General features: G+C 48.0%; 1 long non-coding RNA gene and 1 pseudogene across 1 annotated transcript in view; one reads left to right on the top strand and one right to left on the bottom strand.

The window, feature by feature from the left end:
• The window catches only part of LOC136624877 (uncharacterized), a 46,858-nt gene that overhangs the window by 11,889 nt on the left and 21,257 nt on the right, over nt 1–13,712 (top strand). The window lies entirely within an intron of this gene.
• On the bottom strand, nt 8,085–12,387 carry LOC136624975 (nuclear pore complex protein Nup155 pseudogene; annotated as a pseudogene).

The following is a 13,712-nucleotide window of genomic DNA, read 5'->3' as shown; positions in this document are numbered from 1 at the left end:
GGTGGTGGGAAACCCGCCACTCAAGGGGTTAATGCCCTGTAGATTAAAAGGATCATACTATGCAGCATTACACATAAAAACGATATTCCGCTAACCTTTTTATTCCTTATCTTCTCCTTGTAAAGCTGACCTAAAGATGGCGCCACCAGGGTACTTCCCATGATGCGCTGCTCTCTCTCCTCTTGAGCGTGCGCGCTCCTGACGACGCCGGTCACATGACTGAAAGACTGGCGTCATTCAGAGAGGCGCGTGCTGTGATGGGAAAAGCAATATCAAGCTGTGAGTGACGGCCTGATATCGCTCTCTCCATCCATGTGAGTCTCCTGGATGTGCAGCGTTTCATGTGAAAACAGCCACGTACCCCTGCGGGGAATCCCTTTACTGCTTTCAACGGGGCCGGCAGCCGCGCGGGACATTGCCTGTCTTTTCAATGCGGCCAGCGGCAGCCCCGGGCATGGCCGGGATGAAGGAATCCTCTGCCACAGCTGTGATAGCTGTGGCAGAAGTGCAGCATGCTATCCCATTGCTTTAAATGGGATCGGCGTTGCTGCCGATACCATCAAAAGCAGTGGTTTTTGGAAAACCCTGCAGCATGATTTTCGGGGAAGGGCTTGAAATATAAGCACTTCCCTGAAAATCATCAATAAGTGGTAAAAAATTTTTTTTAAAAAGTACTCACCTATCCGCTGCTCACACGCGTCCTCCAGCTGGCTCCCCGACACTGTTATTGGCTGAGCGCTCAGCCAATTACAGATAGTTCTTAGCTATTCATTCATGAATAGCTAAGATAGTGCTATTCATTAATGAATAGCTAAGCACTATTTGTAATTGACTGAGCGCTCAGCCAATAGCTAAGCACTAGCTGCTATTGGCTAATCGCTCAGCCAAGCAGCACAGCCCTTTCAGGAGGCATTTTTAAATCCCCGCCTGCTAAAAGTGCTGGATAGCAGTGTCGGGGAGCCAGCCGGAGGACGCGTGTGAGCGGCGGATAGGTGAGTACTTTTTTTTTTTACATTTTTTTACCACTTATTGATGATTTTCAGGGAAGGAAGGGCTTATATTTCAAGCTCTTCCCCGAAAATCATGCTGCAGGGTTTGCCAAAAACCACTGCTTTCAATTGGACCGGCAGCAGCGCCGATCCCCTTGAAAGCAATGGAATAGCATGCTGCACTTCTGCCACAGCTGTGGCAGAAGTCCACGGTATTCTCCTCATCTTTTCAATGGGGCTAGCGTAGCTGCCGCTTGCCCCATTGAAAAGACTGGCGATATCCCAGTTTCATTGCGGCTTCTTTCTTGCGCTGTGAGGCAAGCGTTTTCACTTGCTCTCGCAGCGCAAGATAGAAAATGTCACCAGTGGGTGTCCGCCCTCAATGGGAGAGCATTGCGATCACTTACCACTGCTGGTGATAGCTCTGACAGGAGATTCCTTCAACTCCCCGGCATGTCCCCTCATCACTGAACACTGTGACATCATTGTCACATCATTTTCACATCATTGTCACATCATTGTCACAGTGTCCAGTGATATGGAGACATGCTGGGGAGATGAAGGAATCTCCTGCTACAGTTGTCACCAGCAGGAGCAGGAGATCCCAATGCTCTCCCATTGAAACTATTTAAAAGTGAGAGTATTCCCACAGTGGCCCACATAAACACACAGTGGCCCCCACGATGCACCTACATAGTGCCCCCACAGTGCTCCTACAAGGTGTACCCACAGTGCCACCACATGGTGCACCTAGTTAGTGCCCCCCATGGTGCACTTAGATAGTGGCCCCACAAGTAGCACCTGCACAGTGCCCCCACATGGTGCACACACAGTGCCCCTACATGGTGCACCTTTATAGTGCCCCCACACAGTGCCCCTATATGGTGCCCCCACATGGTGCACATGCATAGTGTTCCCCTCAGTTCTCCTACAAAGTGCCCCTACATGGTGCCCCCATATGTTGCACAACACGGTGCCCCCATGCTGTTCGCACAGTGCGCCCCCACATAACATAGTGCCGCCACAGTGCGCGCCTCCCTGCACAGGCAGGATTACACTGAGAGGAGACACCTATATATAGATAAAACAGGACCCAACATTCACAATAGTCACTGCTCACCTCCTCCCATCACTGCACAGACAGGATTACACTGAGAGGAGACACCCATATGTAAAAAACACAGGAGGCACCATTCACAATAGTCACAGCTCACCTCCTGCCATCCCTGCACAGACAGGATTACACTGAGAGGTGACATCTATATATAGATAACACAGGAGCCACCATTCACAATAATCACAGCTCACCTCCTCTCCTCCCTGCACAGACAGGATTACACTGAGAGGTGACATCTAGATATAGATAACACAAGACCTACTATTCACAATAAGCACAGCTCCCCTCCCTGCACAGGCAGGATTACACTAAGCGAGAACACCTATATATAGATAACACAGGACCTACCATTTACAATAGTCACAGCTCACCTCCTCCCCTCCCTGCACAGGTAGGATTACACTGAGGTGCTCCCAATAGTACCCCCATAATGCACCCCCAACATAACATAGTACCCCTATACTGCTCCCGCATAGTGCGCCCCCACATAACATGGAGCCCCATAGCGCTCCCACATAGTGTTCCCACATGGTGCTACCACAGTGCCCCCACATAACATGGTGCTCCCACATAGTGCCCCCACACGGCGTACCCACAGTGCCCCCACATGGTGAACCTACATAGTGCCCCCACAGTGCCTCTAGATGGTGCACCTACATAGTGCCCCCACAGTGCCTCTACATGATGCACCTATATAGTGCCCGCCCATACAGTGCCGCCACATGGTGCTCCCATAGAGCCTGCCCACATATCATAGTGCTGCCATATTGCTCCCACATAGTGCTCCCACAGTGCACCCCCACATAACATAGTATCCCCACAGTGCTCGCCTCCCTGCACAGGCAGGATTACACTGAGAGGAGACACCTATATATAGATAACACAGCACCCAACATTCACAATAGTCACTGCTCACCTCCTCCCATCCCTGCACAGGCAGGATTACACTGGATGGGAGGCTGGCTGGGTCAGTCAGTGGCAGCGCCAGTAATACTACCCCTCACAACTCTTATTGTGCCCCCACATGGTGCTACCACAGTGACTTCACCTAGTGCCTCCACATAACATAGAGCCCCCATAGTGCTCCCACATAGTGCCCCCACATGGTGCTACCAGTGCCCCCCCCCCACAGTGCCCCAACATGGTGATCGTGCAGTGTGCCCCCAACTAACATAGTGCCCCCACATAGCATAGTGAAACACTCCATAATAGCCACAGCAGCATCAGCGCCCCCTCCATATTAGCCTCAGCAACATCACTGCCCCGACAATAGCAGCCGCAGCAGCATCAGTGCTCCCCCAATAGTTGCTCCAGCAGTAATAGTAACCCTCAATAATTGCCCCAGCGGTAATAGTGACCCCCAATAGTTGCTCCAGCACTAATAGTGACCCCCAGCAATTACCTCAGCACTAATAGTGTCCCCCAATAATTGCCCCAGCGGTAACAGTGCCCCCCAATAATTGCAGAAGTGATAGTGACCCCCAGTAATTAGCACTGCTGGGACAATTATTGAGGGGTCACTCACTGCTGGGGCAATTATTGGGGGTCACTATCACTGCTAGGGGAGTCACTATTTTTGCTGGGGCAACTGCCCTTGCAATAATAGTGACCCCCAATAATTGCCCCAGAAGTGATAGTGACCCCCAATAATTGCCCCAGCAGTAATAATATGGGGCTTCACTATCACTGCTGGGGCAATCATTGGGGATCACTATCACTGCTGGGATAGTTACCCCTTAATAATTGCTCCAGCAGTAATTGTGACACACAGTAATTACCCAGCAGTGATAATGACACCAAGTGATCATCACTGCTGTAGCAATTATTGGGGATTACTATCACTGCTTGGGCAATTACAAACCTGTCCCAGTACCGCACCCGAACCGAACAGTGACAGCCCGACAGCGACCACCCCGCCCTCGGCACAACAAGTTACAGCAACAGCCCCCCCTCCGGCCACTAACCCGCCCCTGTGCAACAAGTAATGGTAACAGCCCTCCCCACACCCCGTGCGACAAGTTAGGGTAACAGGCCCCCCTCCCCCGTACGACAAGTTTATGTGACAGCCCCCCCACCCCCTGTGTGACAAGTAATAGTAACAGCCCTCCCTCCCCACACCCCGTGCGACAAGTTAGGGTAACAGGCCCCCCTCCCCCGTACGACAAGTTTATGTGACAGCCCCCCCACCCCCTGTGCGACAAGTAATAGTAACAGCCCTCCCTCCCCACACCCCGTGCGACAAGTTAGGGTAACAGGCCCCCTCCCCCGTGTGACAAGTAATAGTGACAGCCCCCCTCCCCACACTCACCCACGCCCCATGCGACAAGAAATGGTGACATCCCCCCCATGCAACAAGTAATAGTGACAGACCCCTTTCCCCCACCCAACCCCCGTGCGACGGGTAATGGGGACACCCCCACCCCCCAAACGACAAGTAATGGTGACAGCCCACCTCCCCCTACACACCCCCTGTGCAACAAGTAATTGTGACAGCCCCCCATCCCACCACCCACTTTCCCCCGTGCGACAAGTTATGGTGACAGCCCACCCCCCTGTGTGACAAGTTATGGTGACAGACCCCACACCGACACAGCCCCCGCCCCCGCCCCTAGTAATAATACTTACCCTCCAGCTAAGACCGGCAGACCCTCACCGCGAACTGCCGCGCGAACCCGAGACAGCAAGCGCTACTGCGCATGCGCGAAGACACAGGCACGCACTCACAGCCCAAGGAGCGCTACTGCGCATGTGCAAACAAACGGAACGCGAGTCCACAGTTCGACTAGAGGAGAAGACAGAAGCAAGAAATTTGTCGGAACCAGGGACAACAGGACCGTCAACACAAGAAGGGGGCACTCCTGTAAGTATATATCTTCTGTATGGCTCATTAACAATGCACAATGTATATTACAAAGTGCTTTGTAATTGCCATACAGAAGTGCATACATACACTTGTCTTGGCCAGACAACCCCTTTAAGGTTTTTTTTTTTATTTAAATAGATTTTATTTTTGAAATATTTTTTAAAAAAATTAATAATCCTAATTTTTTTTGGTCCCCATTGGTGATTTGACCTTGCAACAGTTTGGTCACTTCTACAGTAGTATATAGTATTATTAACGATGCTTTATTGAGAGCTGACTGTGACAGAGCTTAATAGACTGCAATACATGGCAGACCCAGGAACCTTCCCTTGATTCTGGGCTGCCATGTGAACCCATCTGCACCTCACAATACCTTCATGTAGAAGCTCCTCTTTTCATTTTACCCATGAACTCATAACCTTTTTACTCATTTAAATAAAGAAAATATCAATCTCGTAATTGTTCTATCTTCCTTCATTAAATAACATGAGGTATTGGTTTATATCTTGGCCAAAATACGCAAACATGTCAAGTTCCACCATTGTGTTAACTTATCCAGGTCTTAGGGCTTCTTCACATGGCCGTGTTTGTGCACGTTTTTTCATCACTGAAACTTATTCTTCATTGTGTGGATGCAAATGAACAATAAATAATATATTGAGGAGATGCCAGTGACTGCTCAGTGTGTTTATATATGCACTGGGTATGGTCTGCCAGTAAAAAAAAGTCATGTACTGACAATGCAGTGGCATGAATAGATGACCTGGCAGATACTCCAACACCCCAAGTGCACCAAACGTACTAACACCACGCTATGCCAATATAAAATCAAAGTGTATGGACAAAGTAGAATGCAATACAGAGGTGTTAGTTTCCACCGCTTTTGGCCAAGATATGTAAGCTCGCAACCCACGTCAAGGGTCCTCATTACCTTGCGAGTTCCCTATCCTAAAAAAAAAACAACAAAAAAAAAACCAGGCAAACACACGGAAGACAAGCTCCATGCACAGCAGATGTTGCCATAGCCAAATTTCTAGGGGTTGTTTAGTTGTGAACTTTTGGTGGCCTATCATCAGTTTAGGTCATCAATAGTAGAGTGATGTGGATCCATAACACAATACCCTCACCAATTAGCTGTTTACCAGGCCAGGGTGATTGTACACTGAGCTGATTTCTGTAGGAAGCATATAGCTCCTTTCACATTGTAGCGGCCTTGCTTTGTGGTGCAGTCCAAATTCCCTTTGAAAACTGCCCTGGGAATAGAGCTGTCTTCTTTCTGCAGAAATCAGCTGAGTGCTTGACTACATTAACCTATGTCTGTGAATACACCCTGGCGGATATGCTAGCGATGGCCTATTCTAAAGATAGGCTATCAATCATTTGCAAATGGACAACCCCTTTTAATTATGGCCCTACAAGGCAGCAGTGATAATCTCTAAGACACCATGCTGCCCACAAATACATAATAACACAGGCTGAAGAGAGACAATGTCCATCTAGTTCAGCCTGTTCCCCCCCCCCTGTTGATCCAGAGGAAGGCAAAAAACCCCCAATGAAGCAGAAGCCAATTTAGCCCATTGGAGGAAAAAATTCCTTCCCGACTCCATAATGACAGTCAGAATAATCCCTGGATCAACATTTTGAAAGTTGGTACAGCAGATTGATGTTATCTATGCAGCAAGACAAGATGGCCAATATTTCTAGCAGTAGAGGAAGAGTTGAAGCATGGAGAATGTCAGCTGAACTGATAAGCCAATGGTGAATGTGGAATGAGTGGTTGTTGAGAAAAGGTAGTAAATTAGATTGATGTTTTCTCAACTTCTACACATTCTCCATCGACTTATCAATTAAGCCCACATTCTCCACGGTCAATATCTTTCCCTTCTGCTCCCAACATGGGGCATCTTCTCCTGCTGTATAGAAAACATCAATGAGCTGAACCACCTTTTGTCACTTTCCACACATTCTACATTCTCCCTCGGCTTGTCATTTAAGTCCATGTTCTATATGCTCAAAATCATTCTCTACTGCTCTAAATGAGGCACATGTTGTCCTGATGCATAAATACCATCATTCTGCTGTACCACCTTATCATGTTAATCCAGAGGAAGGCAAAAAAACCCCAATGAGGCAGAAGCCAATTTAGCCCATTGGGGGAAAAAATTCCTTCCCGACTCCATGATGGCAGTCAGAATAATCCCTGGATCAACATTTTGAAAGTTGGTATAGCAGATCGATGTTATCTATGCAGGAGGACAAGATGCCCAATATTTCTAGCAGTAGAGTAAGATGTGGAGCATGAAGAATGTCAGCTGAACTGATAAGCCGATGTAGAATGTGGAATTAGTGGAAGTGGAGAAAAGGTGGTAAAATAGATTGATGTTTTCTCAACTTCTACACATTCTCCCTTGGCTTATCATTTAAGTCCACAGTCTCCATGATTAAAATCTTTCTCTACTGCTCTAAATGAGGCACATGTTGTCCTGATGCATAAATACCATCATTCTGCTGTACCACCTTATCTTGTTGATCCAGAGGAAGGCAAAAAAACCCCAATGAGGCAGAAGCCAAATTAGCCCATTGGGGGAAAAAATTCCTTCCCGACTCCATAATGGCAGTCAGAATAATCCCTGGATCAACATTTTGAAAGTTGGTACGGCAGATCGATGTTATCTATGCAGCAAGACAAGATGCCCAATATTTCTAGCAGTAGAGTAAGATGTGGAGCATGGAGAATGTCGGCTGAACTGATAAGCCAATGGGGAATGTGGAATGAGTGGTTGTTGAGAAAAGGGAGTAAATTAGATTGATGTTTTCCCAACTTCTACACATTCTCCCTCGGCTTGTCATTTAAGTCCATGTTCTCCATGCTCAAAATCTTTCCCTACTGCTCTAAATGTGGCACATGTTGTCCTGATGCATGAATACCATCATTCTGCTGTACCACCTTATCTTGTTGATCCAGAGGAAGGCAAAAAACCCCCAATGAGGCATGGGGGAAAAAAATCCTTCCTGACTCCATAATGGCAGTCAGAATAATCCCTGGATCAACATTTTGAAAGTTGGTACAGCAGATCGATGTTATCTATGCAGCAGGACAAGATGCCCAATATTTCTAGCAGTAGAGTAAGATGTGGAGCATGGAGAATGGCGGCTGATCCAGAATAATCCCTGGATCAACATAAAATAGATTGATGTTTTATCATTGCCCATTTCCCCTCCCTTCCAATCGCAGGCTTACCTCTTGTTCCTCCCTGCTGGTTCTGTGCAATGGAAGGGGCGGAGCTAAGCATAGGAGCCCATGCAGCGGCCGATGTTCCTGGACTATCTTTTGGGCCCAATGTAAAAACGCCCGGAGCTATATTGGCTTGGAAATACGCCCGTGTGATCTGATGCATTGGAACACAGGTTGTGTTAAATTGCTGTCTGTCAAGGCTCTGGACGATATTATGGTCATTTCCATATGCGGGGAGCAGCCCATGAATACATTGCGGCAGAAGGAAAGGCTTCTTCACCTCCGTCCAGAAGGGATTCCCAATTCTGAGATCACGTGGGAAACGGCACATTCATCTCCAATATTGTCTTTAACCCAAAGTCTGCCGGCCAATCCAAGGAGCAGACTTGTTGTTCCAGGTACTGAGCCAAAAACTGAAGAGGAAGATACATGGGAGTGCTGGCATAGATCTTGCCCAGTGAGACCAACTTCAGGTTCAGCAGTTGCATCCTGTCGGCAGCATCCATCTCTACGCTGTCCTTCAACTCTGTTTGTATGATTTCCTTCCATATCTGCTGCACCAAGAAAGCATTAGAAAAAGAAGCACATCTAAGGATTGCAAGCTTGCACTCTGAAAGCTGGAATGGGTCTGCAAATTTCTCATACAGAGCTGTAAGGTCCATTACCTGTGAATCAAGCTGCGCCGCAGCAGTCTGTGCTGGAGGATGTTGGGAGTATTTCCTGAGTAGCACTTTCTGGATTTCAAGCTGTACTTTAGCGACATCCATTAAGTCTTCCAGCTCATGTATGAGTTCTGAATCTTCAGCACGTCCATACTGGCCATTGGTGGTTCTGGCACACAAGATGGCTCTAGATAAGTATTCAATCCTTCCTTTCAGAGAGATGTTGGGGCTCTCGTAGTCCGCTAGTTTGGCCATCACCCTGGCAGCTTTGATGGGACTTCCCTTCTTCTGGTAGTAACAGAACAATAAATTCATGTAGCGCACTTCGTTGTCCTCATGGTTGGACATGCGCACCAAATGAGACTCCAGAAAAGGTGACTTCAGCTCCAGCAGGACGTCTGTGAGATCAACCTTGATGAGCCAGTTGAATAACACAATATGGAAGAATTCATCTGCAGAGCGCGGAAGCAATTCCAGTATCTGGTGAAAAAGAAGTCCAGAGGGGCCGTGCTTTGTGGTTACTCTTCGGGGAGCAGATTTCCTTTGGTTGACCAGCTCTTGCAGTAAATCAATGATGATTTTGTAGCTGTGCATCTTGGTTTCAAATGCTTGTAAGCCCAACTCATCGCCTTCGGGCTCACCGTTCTTCAGATAGCGCAAACCAAGGCCTTGCGGATCCTTGTTTCCAGCATATGTAAGGCACAGCTGTACTACACCCTCATAAAAACACTGCTGTCTGTACTTGCCACAAACACTAGCCAAGTCAAGAAGGTGACATACTTTCTGGTACTCCTGCAGTGACGCGCGCAGCAATTGTTCTTTATCATACTTGTTGTTGACTTGAAGGGATCGTTGTATAAGTACATAAGCCTTGGACAATATGGCATCTTCACTGCTGTAAAATATCGGGCACATGTGCTGCAGGTAAGAGATCACCTCATCCGTATTTACATTGTGACGGATATGGCAGTCGATCAATGATGCGATGAGAGTCTTGGTCAGCTTCTTCCCCCGGATGACTAGATCTTTAAAGGTCATGTTTTTCAGCTGCTTCTGCAACTCCTTGCGAAGCCCAGACACTACCTGGTGAAAGTGGGGCTCACAGAACTGGTTCCACACCGCTAAGGTTTGGCAGGTCTTCTTCACCAACTGGTGAATTCCTTGAAGGGAGGTCTTCTCCGTTAGCGGGGCCTCAGTGTGACACTCGTCATGTACCTCTTGGTGATGGCAGGTGTTGGTATCACCCTTTAGGAAACTGAAGGCTTTTCCAGAACTGTTCTTTAGCTTCTGCCTTGTGCCGGTGGTCGCCCTGTTGCCACGAGGGATCGTGCTCTCATATTTAGACTTTAGATCTCTGAGGGTGCCCGTTCCAAAATTAAAATTTCTCTCCAGAAATTCTTGTAAGTCTCTGAGGTCTCGTAGAGCTGATTGTAGAAGTTCTCCGGAGATGCCACTATCCATTTTTATGAAGTCACCGTTGTCATTCTTGCATGTTCTTTCGACTATGAGGTCTTTATCCCAGATGAGGTGAATAATGCTGGTAAAATAGATGTAAATCCCATTGTGTCCTCCAGAAAAATGTTGTTGAGTTGAACGCTGGAAGCGTTTATTTGGTATCTGGCTACGTGTGGGTAAGGGTGACCCAACAGATATGGTGTTATTTGCCCTGGTGTTATTGGGTGCGGGAAGTGAAGAGTTATTCTTCACCTGCGCTATTCCTCCATATCGGAAAAATACCTCAGTAGCCCAGGTAGACAGCTTCTGATCGGAGGCAGCAGTAGAACACGCAAGGTGTAAACTAGCTGCACAGGCCTGGTCCGGGTGATACACCTTAAAAAGTTGTTCAGTCTTCTGCTCATCTTCATCTTCATAAGCGTCGATGAGAGGATCCTGAAGCTGCTCCACCGGTCTGACCAGAGAGAAGATATGGCTTCCATGTGCGGAGAGCACAACAAACATCTTGGCTGGAACCATATGTTGTTGGACGGAAGAGTCCTTGACAGACGCAATTACACAGGAATGACCCCGCAGATGTTTTACGGCATGTGTTTCCATTAATTGGTTCTGAAATGGGACGCAGTTATGGTTGATGCACCATAGTTGGTCATAGACGGCGTTTTCAGCAGCTGCCATAAGGAAAACGCCATCGCTATAAAGCACTTGATGGACGTTTGATGGCTTGTCCACGGTGGCAGAGTCTATAAATCCGGGCGGTAGGCGAATATGGACTAAATCCAATCGCCAGGGCTGAGCTGCGGGCCGCTTTGACGGGGCGGATGTAAAGTAAAGGCGGACGCCGGCGCCAGTAATAGCCACCAAGTCACAATTCACAGATTCTGAATCTTCAATGACAGCAATCTGAATGATGGGCCTGAAGAGTGACGGGTCGGCTGTCTTGGCGATCCCTACAGCAGCGGATACAATGGCGTCCTGGAATACTGACGCCTTTTTGGTTATTCCGCTGCCATCTGGACCCAAGTCATAGACCTGTAGTACGCCGCTCTCAGAGCGGGTATACAAGATGTTCCGGCTGTCATCCACAGCGATCTGAACGACGGGGTCATGTCTGCTTAGAAGCCAGGAGGCGAGCAGCACGCCGGCCGCGCTCCGCGTACAGTTAATAATCTGCCACTTGGGGCTAAGCCAGCCGGCTTCAGCCCGGTAGACCACTTCATACAAGCAGCCGGATGTACCAGACAGAAAGATGCGCCCATTGTGTGTGCCGGCGACAGATACGTAGGTATCTTCTGCAGCGGCAGAATACAAGGGCTCTTCTAGCAGCTGGATCTGCCCAGAAGGGTTGTCATGGGGATCTTCAGGCTGCAGACAGCTCACTCCTAATACAACAAGTGTGACCGGAGTGGCAATGATTAGCAGATGGGATGTCTGTGGCTGGACGACACCTTCTTGAGGTCTGACCAGTCCAGCACACACGATTGTGTCCCTGAGGCCACCAAAGCGAGTGACATTCCGGCCGGTGCGGAAGTCCCACAGGAAGAGGTCACTGCTAATGGCCAGCCAAGCCTGGCTGATCTCAGGGAACACTCCCATCATGCAATGCGTGTTCTTCATGGGGTTAAAATAATCTAACATCTCCGGGGGAAGCGGCACTGTGTGCACAGCGCTGACCACCGGGAGTGTGGGGGCGACACCGAGCAGATGAGGGGCCTGCAGAGGGTAATCAGCAGGGGAGTTACCTGACAGAGCAGGGCTGTCCCGAAGGTCCAGGGCGGATGACAAGTCCCTGTAGGCTGAGGCCTCGTGCAGCAGGCGCTGGATCCTCTTCTTGGCTGCGTCCATCGCGTCGTCCATACGGGTTGAGCGCGACTCTCAACTGTCAGTTGAGCCGTGTGCAGTCTGTTGTGACATCAGGTGCGCGCGGGAGGACACGTGACCCGCGGAGCTCGAGCGGGGTTTGACAGCTCACGTGACTCCTGTCTCTTCTTCCTGCAGAACTGCAACACAGAGTAGCCGGGAGGCATATTTGGGATTTCAGCCGCAGTTCAGTAGCAGTGAGCGATTCCAGCGACCTGATTGGTTGTTGGGGACACACCCCCTTTGGAGATGTGCACGTGTGGCCGGGTAGTTAAACAAGCAGCAGCACGGCCGTAGGAGGGTCGGCAACTAAGCCCAAGCCTAAACCCTAACCCTAAGGTTGCTTGAATTGCTGAGTTTAGGCAGAACTGGGGAAGAAAAAGTTAATATGCCCTCCGCAGGATTACATCATGGTGAGCGGCTCTGCGGAGCCTCGGAGCTCCTACTGCGCCCACGGAGAGAAGCTTCACTCTGCTGCACGTCTGGTGTATGTAGTCTGCTCATATGTGTGTATATTTGCTGTATACTATGTATGTGTTAATATGCTGTATACTATGTATAGTATGTATAGTGTGTGTATATATGCTCTATACTATGTTTGTGTGTGTATATGGCTGTATACTACTGGTATGTATAGTGTGTATATATGCTGTATACTATGTATAGTATGTATAGTGTGTGTATATATGCTCTATACTATGTTTGTGTGTGTATATATGCTGTATACTATGTATGTGTGTGTATATGGCTGTATACTATGTATGTGTGTCCATATGGCTGTATACTACCGGTATGTATAGTTTGTATATATGGCTGTATACTGCAGTGTGTGTATATGGTAGTATAATACACTGTGGGCATAGTGTGTATATTCTATATGTAGTACACTGTATATAGATATGCCTGTATACTATGTATAGTGTGTGTATATATGCTGTATACTATGTATAGTGTGTGTATATATGCTGTATACTATGTATAGTGTGTATATATGGCTGTATACTATGTATAGTGTGTATATATGGCTGTATACTATGTATGTGTGTATATATGGCTGTATACTATGTATAGTGTGTGTATATATATGCTGTATACTATGTATGTGTGTGTGTATGGCTGTATGCTATGTATAGTGTGTCTATATGGCTGTATACTACCGGTATGTATAGTGTGTATATATGGCTGTATACTGCAGTGTGTGTATATGGTAGTATAATACACTGTGGGCATAGTGTGTATATTCTATATGTAGTACACTGTATATAGATATGCCTGTATACTACACTGTATAGTTGGTATACATTGTATATGACTATGGTCCCCTGCACACGGGCGGAAATTCCACGGCGGGATTTCTCGCAGAATTTCCGCCCGTGCCCGCCTGCATAGGATTGCATTGCAAAACGCAATCCTATGCAGACGGCCGTGATTTGTCCGTGTGAAATCACACGCGGTAAACAAATCATGACATGTTCTATTTCTGTGCGGGTCTCACAGAGGCCCACACAGAGATGTCACCCCTGGCACGCCG

Source organism: Eleutherodactylus coqui, chromosome 4 (assembly GCF_035609145.1).
Source record: "Eleutherodactylus coqui strain aEleCoq1 chromosome 4, aEleCoq1.hap1, whole genome shotgun sequence".
Taxonomy (NCBI): Eukaryota; Metazoa; Chordata; class Amphibia; order Anura; family Eleutherodactylidae; genus Eleutherodactylus; species Eleutherodactylus coqui.
The sequence above is the reverse complement of the archived record's forward strand: the minus strand, read 5'-3'. Positions and strand labels throughout refer to the sequence as shown.